This window comes from Aquarana catesbeiana, linkage group LG13 (genome assembly GCF_042186555.1).
Source record: "Aquarana catesbeiana isolate 2022-GZ linkage group LG13, ASM4218655v1, whole genome shotgun sequence".
Taxonomy (NCBI): Eukaryota; Metazoa; Chordata; class Amphibia; order Anura; family Ranidae; genus Aquarana; species Aquarana catesbeiana.
The window spans coordinates 3,449,677-3,467,818 of NC_133336.1; positions in this window are offsets into that span (position 1 = coordinate 3,449,677).

Consider the following 18,142-nt stretch of genomic DNA (forward strand, 5'->3'; position numbering starts at 1 on the left):
AAGACTCCTACAGAGGATGCTGATTGGTTTATAAGCTTTCATATGGATCTTCTCCCTGGGTGCTGGGTGACCTTGTCCCGGCACTGGTGGGTGGAGCCTGCTGGGCCCCTTCCCACAGCTCTGCATAGGTTCAAAAACGTGTGATCCTGCCCTGATCCTGTCCTGTTCAGGCACTTCCTGTTGTAGGGTGACAACTGTCTGCTAAGGCATGCAGACACGCGCGCCCCCTGGTGGAGACTGCAAGCAGCACAAATAGCTCAGGCGTGGTCTGCGGCGGTCACCCTCAGAGAGTCGGTCCAAAGTAATGGTGTGCCGCTGACGATGGAGCCTGAGCACAGGGTTGCCACCGGATTCACCCGGACAGTTCGGGTTCGGAATCACGTGTCCGGGTTTCAAACTACCTGAAACCCGGACACATTATTGAGACTGGACTATGACTTGCCAGCAGGGTTGCTGGCTGCAGTTGTCTAAGCTGAGAGTGTCTGTTACATTCTCACATGGCCCAAAGCCGGCACTAACAATCCCCCCTCCCCCGACACAGACAGGAGAGGAGAGAGGGCTCAATCTGCTCCTCTTCCTCCCACCCCTCCCCCTCTGTGTCTGCCCACACTCCAATCCCCGGCGCTGTGCCTCAGAAAAGGGAAGTGGGGGGGGCAGAAATTTGAAGTCCAGCAGCCTCTGATACATCTGGATGAGAGGTGCAAAGGGGCGAGTGAGCTCACCATCCATCCCTGTCTGTGACTGAAGTTTCCCCCCTTCTCTCTCCTGCCTCTGAGTGAGTACACTAAGGTAAATCAGGGTTCTCAGAGCACCCCTTACATCAGAGTTCCCCTTTACACCAGAGGCCACAGCATTACCCCTTACATCAGATTCCTCACCGTACATTAGAGTTCTCAGTGTTCCCCCTTAAATCCGGGTTCCCAGAGCATCCCTTATGTCAGAGTCCCCAGAGTTCTCCCTTACATCAGAGTCTGCAGTGTAAGAGAACTCTGTGGACTCTGATGAAAAGGGGAACTCTTGTGATTAAATTCATATGATTAGAAATGTTATTTAATTGCAAAATATAGAAAAGAAAAGGTGACAACCCTAGAGGGGATTTCTGTTAGGAAGGGGAATTTGGGGGAGGGGGGCATTTGTGCTAGTAGGGATCATCAGAGGGATTTTTGCTGGGAGGGGAAATGTGGGGGGGGGGGGGAGTAATTTCTATGAGAGGGGATTTGTGCTAGTAGGGATCATTGGACAGACTTGTGCTAGGAGGGGAAATTTATGGGGGGGGGGGATAATTGCTAGGAGAGGGGATTTGGGGGGATCTGTGTTGGGGGAGGGGATATTTAAGGGGTAGATGAATTGTGCTAGGAAGGGGAAGTTGGGGAGGGAGTGGATTTGTGCTGGAAGGGAGGGGGGATTTGTATGTTCAGAGGGGGAATTATTTTGAGGGGGGGGGGTTTGGCATAATGCTCATACTTTTTTTGGGGAGGGACATTTGGCATCTTTGCCTTGGACGCTAGATGTCTCCCAGTACTGGTGACCCTGGATGATGCCTGAACAAAGATGGTGCCGTCCTTCTGGAGAGAGAAAAGCATAGGAAGCCATTATCGGGGGGGGGAGTACTGTGATCTGTAATATTAATAAGTAATAAATACCTGGAAGTGTTACACTGACACATGGCTCAGCATGCCGCTCTTCACATGAAGAATATATCCGATGTCGTGTCTTTAAAAAGAAACATTTGGCTTTAAAGTGAATTCTCTAATATTTTATCATCTTCCTGACCTCGCCGGGCACAGGAGGTCAGCGCTCCACCCGCGGGACATCGCCGGAGTCTTCCTCTGATCACCCAGAGACCATTAAGATGAAGAATGTCTCTCCACCTGTTAATAATACAATCCCAGCGTCATGTGTTTAGAGAATATGAAAGATTATCTGATATCCGAACCTAAAACAACACGATTCTCCGCCCGCCGCGGTGACAGCGCCAGAACGCCGATCATTATACGCACTTCAAAAATGTTCTCTGAGCAGAAAGAGAACTCCCATATGCTCCATCATCCATAATATAGAGCAGAACATTCACTGTCTATATATAGAATCTTTATTTATGTTTACATATTTATATTTATACACAGTGGGGACGGAAAGTATTCAGACCCCCTTACATTTTTCACTCTTTGTTATATTGCAGCCATTTGCTAAAAGTCATTTTTCCTCATTAATGTACACACAGCACCCCATATTGTACACACAGCCCCCCATATTGTACACACAGCACCCCATATTATACACACAGCACCCCATATTGTACACACAGCACCCCATATTGTACACACAGCACCCCATATTGTACACACAGCACCCCATATTGTACACACAACACCCCATATTGTACACACATCACCCTATATTGTACACACAGCACCCCATATTATACACACAACACCCCATATTGTACACACAGCACCCCATATTGTACACACAGCCCCCCATATTGTACACACAGCCCCCCATATTGTACACACAGCACCCCGTATTATACACACATCACCCCATATTGTACACACAGCACCCCATATTGTACACACAGCCCCCCATATTGTACACACATCACCCCATATTGTACACACAGCCCCCCATATTGTACACACAGCCCCCCATATTGTACACACAGCACCCCATATTGTACACACAGCCCCCCATATTGTACACACATCACCCCATATTGTACACACAGCACCCCATATTGTACACACAGCCCCCCATATTGTACACACAGCCCCCCATATTGTACACACATCACCCCATATTGTACACACAGCACCCCATATTGTACACACAGCACCCCATATTGTACACACAGCCCCCCATATTGTACTCAGCACCCCATATTGTACACACAGCCCCCCATATTGTACACACAGCACCCCATATTGTACACACAGCCCCCCATATTGTACTCAGCACCCCATATTGTACACACAGCCCCCCATATTGTACACACAGCACCTCATATTGTACACACAGCCCCCCATATTGTACACACAGCACCCCATATTGTACACACAGCACCCCATATTGTACACACAGCCCCCCATATTGTACACACAGCCCCCCATATTGTACACACAGCACCCATATTGTACACACAGCACCCCATATTGTACACACAGCACCCCATATTGTACACACAGCACCCCATATTGTACACACAGCACCTCATATTGTACACACAGCCCCCCATATTGTACACACAGCACCCCATATTGTACACACAGCACCCCATATTGTACACACAGCCCCCCATATTGTACACACAGCACCCCATATTGTACACACAGCACCCCCATATTGTACACACAGCACCTCATATTGTACACACAGCCCCCCATATTGTACACACAGCACCCCATATTGTACACACAGCTCCCCATATTGACAGAAAAACACAGAATTGTTGACATTTTTGCAGATTTATTAAAAAAGAAATACTGAAATATCACATGGTCCTAAGTATTCAGACTCTTTGCTGTGACACTCATATATATAACTCAGGTGCTGTCCATTTCTTCTGATCATCCTTGAGATGGTTCTACACCTTCATTTGAGTCCAGCTGTGTTTGATTATACTGATTGGACTTGATTAGGAAAGCCACACACCTGTCTATATAAGACCTTACAGCTCACAGTGCATGTCAGAGCAAATGAGAATCATGAGGTCAAAGGAACTGCCTGAAGAGCTCAGAGACAGAATTGTGGCAAGGCACAGAGCTCAGAGACAGGATTGTGGCAAGGCACAGATCTGGCCAAGGTTACAAAAAAAATTCTGCTGCACTTAAGGTTCCTAAGAGCACAGTGGCCTCCATAATCCTTAAATGGAAGACGTTTGGGATGATCAGAACGCTTCCTAGAGCTGGCCGTCCGGCCAAACTGAGCTATCGGGGGAGAAGAGCCTTGGTGAGAGAGGTAAAGAAGAACCCAAAGATCACTGTGGCTGAGCTCCAGAGATGCAGTCGGGAGATGGGAGAAAGTTGTAGAAAGTCAACCATCACTGCAGCCCTCCACCAGTCGGGGCTTTATGGCAGAGTGACCCGACGGAAGCCTCTCCTCAGTGCAAGACACATGAAAGTCCACATGGAGTTTGCTAAAAAACACCTGAAGGACTCCAAGATGGTGAGAAATAAGATTCTCTGGTCTGATGAGACCAAGATAGAACTTTTTGGCCTTAATTCTAAGCGGTATGTGTGGAGAAAACCAGGCACTGCTCATCACCTGTCCAATACAGTCCCAACAGTGAAGCATGGTGGTGGCAGCATCATGCTGTGGGGGAGTTTTTCAGCTGCAGGGACAGGACGACTGGTTGCAATCGAGGGAAAGATGAATGGGGCCAAGTACAGGGATATCCTGGACGAAAACCTTCTCCAGAGTGCTCAGGACCTCAGACTGGGCCGAAGGTTTACCTTCCAACAAGACAATGACCCTAAGCACACAGCTAAAATAACGAAGGAGTGGCTTCACAACAACTCCGTGACTGTTCTTGAATGGCCCAGCCAGAGCCCTGACTTAAACCCAATTGAGCATCTCTGGAGAGACCTAAAAATGGCCGTCCACCAACGTTTACCATCCCCCCTGACAGAACTGGAGAGGATCTGCAAGGAGGAATGGCAGAGGATCCCCAAATCCAGGTGTGAAAAACTTGTTGCATCTTTCCCAAAAAGACTCATCAACAATGGCTTCTACTAAATACTGAGCAAAGGGTCCGAATACCATGTGATATTTCAGGGTTTCTTTTTTAATAAATCTGCAAAAATGTCAACAATTCTGTGTTTTTCTGTCAATATGGGGGGGGCTGTGTGTACAATATGGGGGGCTGTGTGTACAATATGGGGGGCTGTGGTGTACAATATGGGGTGCTGTGTGTACAATATGGGGGGCTGTGTGTACAATATGGGGTGCTGTGTGTACAATATGGGGTGCTGTGTGTACAATATGGGGTGCTGTGTGTACAATATGGGGGGCTGTTTGTACAATATGGGGTGCTGTGTGTACAATATGGGGGTGCTGTGTGTACAATATGGGGGGCTGTGTGTACAATATGGGGTGCTGTGTACAATATGGGGTGCTGTGTGTACAATATGGGGTGCTGTGTGTACAATATGGGGGGCTGTGTATACAATATGGGGTGTTGTGTGTACAATATGGGGTGCTGTGTGTACAATATGGGGTGCTGTGTGTACAATATGGGGGGCTGTGTGTACAATATGGGGGCTGTGTGTACAATATGGGGTGCTGTGTGTACAATATGGGGGTGCTGTGTGTATAATATGGGGGCTGTGTGTACAATATGGGGTGCTGTGTGTACAATATGGGGTGCTGTGTGTACAATATGAGGTGCTGCGTGTACAATATGGGGGGCTGCGTGTACAATATGGGGTGCTGCGTGTACAATATGGGGGGCTGTGTGTACAATATGGGGTGCTGTGTGTACAATATGGGGGGCTGCGTGTACAATATGGGGTGTTGTGTGTACAATATGGGGTGCCGTGTGTACAATATGGGGGGCCGTGTGTACAATATGGGGTGCCGCGTGTACAATATGGGGGGCTGTGTGTACAATATGGGGTGCTGTATGTACAATATGGGGTGCTGTGTGTACAATATAGGGTGCTGTGTGTACAATATGGGGTGCTGTGTGTACAATATGGGGTGATGTGTGTACAATATGGGGGGCTGCGTGTACAATATGGGGTGCTGCGTGTACAATATGGGGTGCTGCGAGTACAATATGGGGTGCTGTGTGTACAATATGGGGTGCTGTGTGTACAATATGAGGGGCTGTGTGTACAATATGGGGGGCTGTGTGTACAATATGAGGGGCTGTGTGTACAATATGAGGTGCTGTGTGTACAATATGGGGTGCTGTGTACAATATGGGGTGCTGTGTGTACAATATGGGGTGCTGTGTACAATATGGGGTGCTGTGTGTACAATATGGGGGGCTGTGTGTACAATATGGGGTGCTGTGTACAATATGAGGTGCTGTGTGTACAATATGGGGTGTTGTGTGTACAATATGGGGTGTTGTGTGTACAATATGGGGTGCTGTGTGTACAATATGGGGTGCTGTGTGTACAATATGGGGTGTTGTGTGTACAATATGGGGTGCCGTGTGTACAATATGGGGTGCCGTGTGTACAATATGGGGTGCCGTGTGTACAATATGGGGTGCCGTGTGTACAATATGGGGTGCCGTGTGTATAATATGGGTGCTGTGTGTACAATATGGGGTGCCGTGTGTACAATATGGGGTGCCGTGTGTACAATATGGGGTGCCGTGTGTACAATATGAGGTGCCGTGTGTACAATATGGGGTGCTGTGTGTACAATATGGGGTGCTGTGTGTACAATATGGGGTGCCGTGTATACAATATGGGGTGCCGTGTGTACAATATGAGGTGCCGTGTGTACAATATGGGGTGCCGTGTGTACAATATGGGGTGCTGTGTGTACAATATGGGGTGCCGTGTATACAATATGGGGTGCCGTGTGTACAATATGGGGGGGCTGTGTGTACAATATGGGGTGCCGTGTGTACAATATGGGGTGCCGTGTGTACAATATGGGGGGCTGTGTGTATAATATGGGTGCTGTGTGTACAATATGAGGTGCTGTGTGTACAATATGGGGTGCTGTGTGTACAATATGGGGTGCCGTGTGTACAATATGGGGTGCCGTGTATACAATATGGGGTGCTGTGTGTACAATATGGGGGGGCTGTGTGTACAATATGGGGTGCTGTGTGTACAATATGGGGTGCCGTGTGTACAATATGGGGTGCCGTGTGTACAATATGGGGTGCCGTGTGTACAATATGGGTGCCGTGTGTACAATATGAGGTGCCGTGTGTACAATATGGGGTGCCGTGTGTACAATATGGGGTGCCGTGTATACAATATGGGGTGCTGTGTGTACAATATGGGGGGGCTGTGTGTACAATATGGGGTGCTGTGTGTACAATATGGGGTGCCGTGTGTACAATATGGGGTGCCGTGTGTACAATATGGGGTGCCGTGTGTACAATATGGGTGCCGTGTGTACAATATGAGGTGCCGTGTGTACAATATGGGGGACTGTGTGTACAATATGGGGTGTTGTGTGTACAATATGGGGTGCTGTGTGTACAATATGGGTGCTGTGTGTACAATATGGGTGCTGTGTGTACAATATGGGGTGCTGTGTGTACAATATGGGGGGCTGTGTGTACAATATGGGGTGCTGTGTGTACAATATGGGGGGCTGTGTGTACAATATGGGGTGCCGTGTGTACAATATGGGGTGCCGTGTGTACAATATGGGTGCCGTGTGTACAATATGAGGTGCCGTGTGTACAATATGGGGGACTGTGTGTACAATATGGGGTGTTGTGTGTACAATATGGGGTGCTGTGTGTACAATATGGGTGCTGTGTGTACAATATGGGTGCTGTGTGTACAATATGGGGTGCTGTGTGTACAATATGGGGGGCTGTGTGTACAATATGGGGGGCTGTGTGTACAATATGGGGGGCTGTGTGTATAATATGGAGTGCTGTGTGTACAATATGGGGTGCCGTGTGTACAATATGGGGTGCTGTGTGTACATTAATGAGGAAAACATGAACTTAAATGATTTTTAGCAAATGGCTGCAATATAACAAAGAGTGAAAAATGTAAGGGGGTCTGAATACTTTCCGTCCCCACTGTGTATATATTTTATATGTATATATTTAATTTGATATAAGCATATACAATATATGTTTATTTATATATACGGTATATATTTTTATAAATATATTTATTTTGATACATGTATATACGGAATATATATTATGTAGAAGAGGAGCGGCTTTAACAAACAGCCGATGACAAGTTAAAAAGCCACTTGCCAGCATTTGAGGGGGGTAAAGAACGCAAATTAAATCTCAAAACACATTTAAAAAAAACGCAAAGGGAAAAGAAACAAGATAACAGATAACATATGTGGCGCTCGGAGGCAAAGTGTAAATATGGATTGGATTAAAGTGGGAGAGAAGCCCAGTCATATGTAAGAATGCTGGAAAATAGTTTGGATAGACGCGGATACGTTGTAACGGTTCAGTCACGGTTGTATGGCTTCAAGTGAACGAGGAAACGTCCGCGGTGATTTTCCCGGGCTGCGTTCGGCGGGCTCGCTCTCTGCGGTCTATGAGGCGCTGTTCCTAAAGCTTAAAGGGATAATAAAGTCACATCCATTGCATTCAGAGTTATAAAAGTGCATTCGTCACGGACTCGAATCCTTGTATTATTATTATTCAAGTATTTTTTTCTTTCTTTTTTAAATTGTGTGCATATCTTCAGTCATTTCCTGTAGCTTCTTTTTTTTTTTTTTTTTTTTTTTTTAGTTTTTTTTTTTAGTTTTTCTGGCTCTTCATAACAGCCAGCAGGGGGAGTGATTCATCAACGTCCTGCTGATTGCAAAAGTGAAAGAACACATCGCTGCTCACCCTGTATCTGTGCATGTTCCAGGGAGGAAGCTGGCCAATGGATGGTGTATACTTCAGCTATACATTCTGTCTGTCAGTTGCTCGATTACAATCTCAGGCTTGCTTCTGAAACAGTACTGAAGGAACTGATCAGCACATCACAGCTAATATACCAGCATGGCAGAGTGGTCAGCAAGAAGGACCATGCTCATCAATAGGGATGCCAGGGATGTGTTCTTTCACTCGGACTCATCACAGAGGGACGGTTATTACCCCTGCTAGTTTTTCTGTGTCCCACTGGGGAGAATTTAACCTTCACTTCCTGTCTCATAGCCAAAACAAGAAGTGAGAAGAAGTCCTTTCAAAGTGATGCAATCCCTTGGGGCCCCGTCTCAGGTAACCAGAACTGGTGACCCCATTAAAAGATTTCACCTTGTTTTGGACCGAACAGAACAGGCTCGGTACTCTTGTTTCTGTCCAAAACATTTGGCCCCACGTTGGGCGCCGAATGTTTTGGAGCGAACAGAATTGCTTTTATAGGGACAACCCAAACTTTGGGATTTTCTTTTACTTTCACTTTTGGTGATAACTGTAAACAGGACAAATAGGGAGGGTGAATATCTCTAACAAGGCCACAGACAGCAATAAAAACCTAATAGGTGTTCTTATCCCTCTCCATTCCATCCAAAAGTTTGGAGTTTGCTTGTAAACTTTCTCCTGATTTTTGGTTTGCTGTCCTATCTACCTCAACCCTAACCCTACAGCTTTGGGATGAATTGGAACATTGCTGGTGAGCCGGATCTTTTCATCCAACTTCAGTACCTGACCTTGCAAATTGGCACAAATTGTGGTAAGAATTTCCAAAAGAGTAAAGCCAGCTTCATAAAGACATGGTGTGACCAGTTTGATGTACAGGAACTCGAGTGTCCTGCACAGAGCCCTGACCTCATCCCTACTGAACACCTTTGGAATGAACTGGAACACTGATGGTGATCAAGGTCTTCTCATCCAACTTCAGTGCCTGACCTAGAAAATGTTCCTTTGGCTGATTGGACACAAATTCCTGCAGACATACTCCAAACTTTTGGGGGTAGCCTTTCCAGAAGAGTAAAGCCAGCTCCATAACGACATGGATAATGAGTTTGGTGTGGAGGAACTTGAGTGTCCTATACAGAGCCCTGACCTCATCCCTACTGATCACCTTTGGGATGAACGGGAACGCTGACTGTAAGCCAGGTCTATTTTTTTGGTGCCCAATGTGTGAGCCAGGTTTTCCCATCCAGCATCAGTACCTGACCTCACAAATATGCACAAATTCCCACAAACACCCTCCAAAATCTTGTGGAAAGTCTTCCCAGAAGGGTGGAAGATGGTAAAGCTGCAAAGGGGGCAACTCTATATTAATGGCCATAGAGGGAGAGTCAGCTCCATGTTAAGGGCTGTAGTTTTGGCATGGGATGTCCAACAGGCTCCTGGAGGTGTAATGGTCAGGTGCCAGCTTCATAAAGACATGGTGTGACCAGTTTGGTGTGGAGAAACTCAAGTGTCCTGCACAGAGCCCTGACCTCATCCCTACTGAACACCTTTGGGATGAAATGGGTTGTGAGCCAGGTCTTCTCATCTAGCATCAGTACCTGACCTCACAAATGGGCACAAATTCCCACAGACACCCTCCAAATTCTTGTGGAAAGCCTTCTAAGAACAGTGGAGGATGTCATAGTCACAAAAGAGGGGAAAGTTAATATTAATGGTCATAGTTTTGGAATGGGATGACCAACAAGATCATACAAGTGGGGTGGTCAGGTGTCCATGGACTTTTGGGCATATAGCATAAGAATTGTTACTCACTTAATGGGCGAACAATGACAAATCAATTACTCTAGAAGGATTCATTGTTATGTTAGTTTGGCTAAACCAGCTCCATAAAGACATGGTTTGACCCTACTGAACCTCTTTGGGATGAATTGGAATGGTAATGGTAAGCCACGTCTTCTCATCCAACATCAGTACCTGACCTCACAAATGGGCAAAAATTCTCACAGACACCCCCAAAATCTTGTCAAAGGGTTGCCCCGAAAGGTGGGGGATGTTACAGGCACAAAGGAGGGCAGCTTCATATTAATGACCATGGTGGGGTGAGGGACAATGCCATCTCAAAAGGCCATGGTCAAGTGTCCACAGACCATACTGTATGGGGTATATACACCGTTGAAAACATACAGAACAGTCTTAAAACATATAAATTAAGAGAAAGGAAAGCTGACCTAAAAACGTTATACACTCCCTTTAAAAACGTATAGCCGAAAACCCTTTTGGGCAAATATTCTGTGTAATACGAAATGATGGAAATACACCGGTTTCCCTTTAATAGGGAAAAAGAGCCAAGTGGTAACGAGGTTATGTTTACAACTTTCAGTCAACAGACACCCCGATGAGGAAAGAATGTTAGATTTTATGAGCATAATGGTCTTAGGAACAGTGAATTCCATCCAGATGTCAGGACAGATCTAATTATGTTCTCCTGGTGCTAATTAAGGCTGATCTAACGGATTGAGAATGTATTAATTAAATAAATCTGACATCAGCAGCCGCACTTGGTCACACTTACACTAAAATTAAATTCTTCTGGGGATAAATGAGACTCGTTCTGTGATGGACTCACAGCTGTGGTGGTGCTGCCTTGGTAGCGTCGCGGAGACTTCAGATTACTAACGGGAGAGTGGTCAACCTTCTGCTACAAGGTATCTTGTCAGAAGTTCCAATGTCATCATCTAAAATGTTACTGCTGGTGGTAAGTTCTATACAGACTGCAACTTTCCCAGAATTTCCACCAGCTTTTGATGGCAAAAAAAACGACCGACTGACTTACGACCACCAGTTACATATTAGGTGATGACGGTGGTGATAGATTACATTGATCCATTGATCCAGCTGACATAGAAAAAAACAAAGAAACATTGCTCCAACCAACATAGCGATTGTCTCAGGCATGTGATAGTCATGCTAATAACCACTGTTAAGTAAGGCCCGGAGCGATGAAAGAAATGAAGTTAGAGCAGGGCCGGGCATGACAGTGTGTCTAGTGACACACAGGGTTAAGTTTTGGGAAAAGGTAGGGGGAGGAGAGAAGAGGAAAGTTGGGAGGAGTGTCCAGTTATAAGGTGGGGGTGGAGCCAGAACGGGCAGTGCGTGGGGTGAAAAGACACAAGGAGGCAGAATCTCTCTGCTCCTCAACTATGGCCGGTTTAGAGGACTTGTTGGAGCGTTTGAGGCGGGCAGCGGAGGTGAGAGGGTCGGATTGGCTGCACGGACAGGTGGTGGAGATGCTCGGAGGGGAGGCAAGCGGATCGGCGAGGGCGGAGGAGCCGGCGGCGCGTGCGCGGAGATCGCGGCCTCCGGCACGGTACTCGCCGGGGCCCGTAAACAGACCGGGAAGAACGGAGAGGAGTCCAGGGGAAGAACGATCGCTTCCGCCGTCAAAACGGAGCAGCAAGGAGGCACCGGCGAGGCCCAGGCGCGTTTCTCGGCGGGGTCAGAGTTCACCGGGCGGGGCCACGGGCTGCTATGGCGCCGCTTCCCTGCGCACGGTCACCAGAGGAAAACAGCAGAATGGCACCCCAGCAGCTCTAAACGAGCGTGGGGGGGAGGATAGCAGAGCAGTGGCGGGAGTAGGAGAAGCGGTGAGCAGAGGGTCAAGATACGCTGCGAGGGGGCGGAGCTCACTCGGCGGCGCGGAGGTGTCACAAGATGGCGGACGGAATCGTGTGCAGGCTGGCCCGGTTGCAGGGACGTCAGGGCAGCATGTGCTCTCGTCGGATCGCAACAGGGGACAAGCCATACAGCATGCAGAAGGTCGGGGCTCCAGGAGGGATTCGCCTGTGGCGTCCGTTCCAGCGCACGGGGCACCATCGGAGGAGGAAATGTCGGATGAGGCAGAGGAGCCCAGCCAGCAAGCACCGGCGAGGGAAGGCGGCTCAGCGGCTGTTGGGAGGTCTCCTGGTCAGCCCGGTAAGTCCAGTGACAATCTATCATTTACCAATGCATTGCAGGGCTTGTTGGGGGTGGTGGCAACAAGTGCACGGGGGGTGGCGGCACCTTCGCCGCGGGCGGTTAGACAGGTTCCGGACCAACAAGTGGCGGGTACAGTATCCGCCAGTTCGGGGTCCACGGGACAGCTTCAGGAGCTATTGGAGGGTTTACGGGTGCTGGTAGGTCGTTTTGGCAATGCACAAGGGGATGCACAAGGGGGTGCCCAGGATGAAGAACAGGTTGTGAGTGTGAACCCAGGGGTTGGGCCGGTGGAACGGGCGGTTACGGTGGGTCAAGCTGACCAGAGGGTGGAGCCGGTGACAGGTAAGGACACGTCAGGTGAAAAAGGGGGCCCGGAAGCTAAGGGTAAGACTGATGTGGTAAGGCTGGCAGATGCAGCGAAATGTGAGATATATGTATGTTTCGAGGGCCCGCTAGGAGCTCATCTGAAACAGGAAGTGAGAGACAAAATTCACAAAGGGGAATATGTAGAGATATTCTCCTTGTTGCCATTGGAAAAGTTTAACCTGGACAGGGTTAAGCCCAACGATTCCAAGAAGGAGGATGAGGAAAAGAGGAGGTATAGACTGATACCGCGGACGTTTGTAAATTGGTTACAAGCATTTGCTATCATGGCCAGCGTCATTGGCGAAAAGAATCCAGAACATTGTTCTGGGTTGTTTTGTTATATGGATGCTATAGGGGAAGCACACAGAGTATATGGTGGTACGGCTTGGTTACGGTATGACGAGCAGTTTCGTCAACGCAGAGCGATGCGTCCGGAGCTGCGTTGGGACCATAAGGACATTAGCTTATGGATGAGACTGATGACGTCTGCTAGGGCCCCGCCTCAGTTATTTCAGGGGGGGGCCGGGGGTACCCACTCCCCAGGACTACCGGCCGGCAGAAAATGGGGAGTGTGCTGGCAGTACAATGAAGGATCTTGTAAGTTCGGTGGATCTTGCAAGTTTAAACACGAATGCTCAGGGTGTGGGGGAACCCATACCCTGGCACGGTGTTTCAAAAAAGGAAAGCGTACCGGAGATACTGTTAACAAGAGGGATGACACCGGTGATGGCGGAAAGGATGCGGCCTTTCCTAAGTAAGTATCCAGATAGGGAGGCAGCGAGGTTGTTGTTTGAGGGTTTTACTGAGGGGTTTAAAATACCGTGTTCATTGGAGGTGGTGCCTCCGGTGGCTCGGAATCTGAGATCCGCAGTACAACACCCGGGGGTGGTAGGGGAAAAATTGGAGAAAGAGGTGAAATTGGGGCGGATGGGGGGGCCGTTTGGGGAACAGCCGTTTAAGGCTTTAGTAGTGTCCCCATTAGGCGTGGTACCAAAGAAGGAACCGAACAAGTTTCGGTTGATTCACCACTTATCATTCCCAAAAGGGGGTTCGGTTAACGATTTTATTGACCCGGAGGCATGTACCGTGTCGTACACTTCGTTTGACGCGGCTGTTCGATGGGTTAGGCGATATGGAAAAGGGGCATTAATGGCAAAATCGGATATAGAGGCGGCGTTCCGGCTACTTCCGGTTCACCCGGATAGTTTTTGGCTGTTAGGTTGCCACTGGCAAGGGCAATTCTACGTTGACAAGTGCTTGCCAATGGGTTGTTCTATTTCCTGCGCCATGTTTGAAGTTTTCAGTTCCTTCTTAGAGTGGGTGGTAAGGGATGTGTCAGGGCTAGAATCGGTGATCCATTATTTTGATGACTTCCTATGCATAGGCCCCCCTTCATCCAAGGTGTGTGCGATCCTCATGGCAACGCTGCAACACATTGCGGAACGATTTGGGGTGCCCCTGGCAGCAGAAAAAACAGAAGGCCCCAAGACAGAGATTAGTTTTTTGGGGATTGTTATTGATTCCATGGCAATGGAATGCAGGTTACCGCAGGACAAGTTGGGGGATCTGCAGAAAGAAATCAGAGAGATACATGGGATGAGGAAAGTACAGCTGCGGGTACTTCAATCATTGTTAGGAAAATTGAACTTTGCTTGCAGGATAATACCGATGGGCAGAGTTTTTTGCCGCCGGCTGTCAGCAGCTACAGCAGGGGTTAAAGCACCTACACATTTCGTTAGGCTTAAGAAAGAGCATCGAGAGGACCTAAAGGTATGGTATCATTTTCTGATAGAGTACAATGGAAAGTCGGTGTGGATGGAGGGCCCGGTAAGTAATTTTGACATGGAGTTGGTTACAGACGCGGCGGGGTCAACTGGTTACGGGGCTTATTTTCAAGGGCAATGGAGTGCGGAGCATTGGCCAAAATCCTGGGTGGAAGCGGGATTCCTGCGTAACCTGGTATTGCTGGAATTATTTCCGGTAGTATTGGCTATAGAGTTGTGGGGGAAGTCTTGTCAGAACCTGAAGTTGCGATTGAATTGCGACAATATGGGAGTGGTGCAGGTAGTCAATCGCATGTCGGCGTCTTCCCCACCTGTCATAAGGCTATTACGGCAGTTGGTTTTGCGTTGCTTGCAATTGAATATTTTCATATATGCTGTCCACATACCTGGAGTCGATAACACACTGGCTGATTCACTGTCTCGCTTTCAGTGGGACAAGTTCAGGGAATTAGCTCCGGATGCAGAGTTGGAAGGAATCCCTTGCCCGGAGTGGATCTGGGAGCTGGCATTGGAGTCATCGCGGGATGGATACAACGGTCTGTGAGTGAGTCCACTTGGGCGGCATATGTGAAGGTATGGAAGGAATGGTCAGGACTTATCTGTGAAGCTGGGGTTAGTGAGGCTGGTGGGGAAGCGAGATTAATGGTACTATATTTTGTGGCTAGGAATATGGAATGTGGGGTGGCATTTTCGTCCATTGGTAAAAAGTTGGCCGCATTGTCGTTTCTCTTTAAGCTACAAGGAAAAGGGGATTGGACTAAAGATTTTGGGGTGAGGCAGGCACTAAAAGGGTATCGGAAAGGTCAAAAAAGAAGGGATAACCGTAGGCCTGTCACGTTTCAAAACCTGGTATTAATCTGTGCACAGTTACGATTTGTTTGTGATTCAAGTTATGAGTGTTTATTGTTCGCAGCGGCTTTTTCGTTAGCCTTTTTTGGGGCTTTTAGGGTGGGCGAGTTGGTTAGTCCGTCCAGGAAGGAAGCGGGAGGTATTTTGGTTCAGGATGTAAGTACTCACGCTGACAGGGTGGGTTTACGGCTGCGCAGATCGAAAACGGATCAGCTTGGCAGGGGCGTGGATGTGTGGTTGTTCGCCTTGCCAGGATCAACAGTGTGTCCGGTAAGAACGGTTAGCGCTTTTCAAAAAGTGAGACCGTCAGTTGAAGGGCCATTTTTGTGTCATGCAGATGGATCGCATTTATCCAGATTTCAATTTGTGGCAGTGTTTAGGAAATGTTTGGGTGCAGTAGGTTTGGATGGGAAGGCTTACGCCTCACACTCCTTCCGCATTGGGGCGGCTACAGAAGCTGCCAGATGTGGATTGGACGAGGCGGCGGTGAAGAGGATCGGGCGTTGGGAATCAAGGAGATTCCGCACTTACATCCGTCCTCAATTAGTAGTTGAATAAAAAAAAAAAAAAAAAAAAAAAAATGAAGATGTAGGGTTTTGATGTTTGTACGCAGATGGCGGGGTAGTCTTGGTTTTACTGGTGTCACCGTTCCTTGTTGTCTTTTCGTTTCAGATGGAGTGTCTCCACGCCTCGTCTGGATACTAGGACACTCATATGTGTGTTGGGGGGCAAGGAGAGGTGATGCGAGACCCGATGGTAGGCAGTTGGGCATATCAAGGAGGGAGGCGTTTATCAGATGGTTGGGGAGACCAGGCATGTTGTGGGGTAGAGTGGTGCCAGAGGTGGAGAGATATGCATGGCTCGATAGGCCACCGGATGTGTTGGTTATTCACGCCGGGGGCAATGATTTTGGAGTAAGTACTGTCAGGGAGCTGATAGCGGCTGTTAAGGCGGATTGGTTACACATCCGTTCTAAATTTCCGCAGACATTGCTGTTATGGTCAGATATTGTGGCACGTACGACGTGGCGCAATGCCAGGTCAGTGGAAAGAATCAACAAGGCTCGGATAAGAGTTAATAGGGTGGTTGGAAGGTTTATAGTGCAACAAGGGGGCATGGTGATTCGTCACAGAGAATTGGAGTTAAATGTAGGCCTCTATTTGAGAAAGGATGGGGTTCACCTCACGGATGTAGGGATTGATCTTTGGTCTATGGGATTGCAGGACGGAATTCAGAAGGCTTTGAGGGTGTGGAGGGGCCCTTAAGGATAAGGTTTCATCCTTTCGGGCTGTGGCTGGTTTTTTGATGTTGGTCGGTGACGGTAGCGGTAAATGAAAGGTTAAAATGGGGTGGGGGGTCATCAATAGTATGGCCCCTCCTGTGTATTCCGAAATGGAATACCGGTATGTTGCACTGCGGGTAGGGGTTGTCTCCGAGCGGTACAGCTGGAGGCCTTATTCAGTTTAAATCATGGTGCCCGCAGTGTACTGTTTTTGATGGGTGGTAAAATAGGGTGTAGCTCCGTCACTGACCAATAGATTGGTTTAAATAGGTTGATCGTTACCTGAGGTTATATATATATGTTATATATATATGTTATTTATATATTTAAAGTTTTGATATTGGAGTTAATTTTATACGGTGTTAATAAAGAGGCTGTCGTGGCCATTTTATACTCCAGAAGTATGGTGTGGTCTTATTATTTAGGAAGGTATGGGGTTGGAGTATGGGTGGCCTGTTTTTTTGGTAAGTACAAGATGGGGGTAAAATCTGGACTACACTGGTCATGTCTCCGCCCTTGAGGACATACTGGACCATCAATGGCCACCTAAGATCCTAAAATTCCTCTATGAATTCAGCTCAGTTATTTAAAATGTCTGCATGGATTGCAGCATACGTTGCACAGAGCCACAGGAACCCCAAATCCAGGAGCACTGAATATAGTTATTATTATTATTATACAGGATTTATATAGCGCCGACAGTTTACGCAGCGCTTTACAACATTAGGGCAGACAGTACAAGTACAATACAATTCAATACAGGAGGAATCAGAGGGCACCCTTGTTAGAGCTTACAATCTAGGAGGGAGGGTCAAGTTATACAAAAGGGTAATAGCTGTGGGGGATGAGCTAATGGAGAAAATAGTGCAGTTAGATGGAGGCAGGATAGGCTTCTCTGAAGGGGAAAGTTTTCAGGGATCGCCTAAAGGTGGATAAATTCGGAGACGGTCTGATGGATTGGGGTAGCGAATTCCAGAGGATGGTCGAGGCTCGGGAGAAGTCCTGGAGGCGGCTATGGGAGGAGGTGATGAGGGAGCTGGAGAGCAGGAGGTCTTGGGAGGAACGAAGAGGATGATTAGGTTGGTATGTTGAGACTTGGCTAGTGATGTAGATGGAGGCCGAGCTGTGGATGGCTTTGTAACTTATTGTTAGTATTTTGAATTTAATTTGTTGGGCGAGTGGTAGCCAGTGGAGGGATTGGCAGAGAGGGGTAGCAGACACTGAGTGGTTTGTAAGGTGGATGAGTCTGGCAGCAGCATTCATGATGGACTGAAGGGGGGAGGAGTCTATTTAAAGGTAAGCCAATGAGGAGTGAGTTGCAGTAGTCGAGGCGAGAGATAACCAGGGAGTGAATCAGGA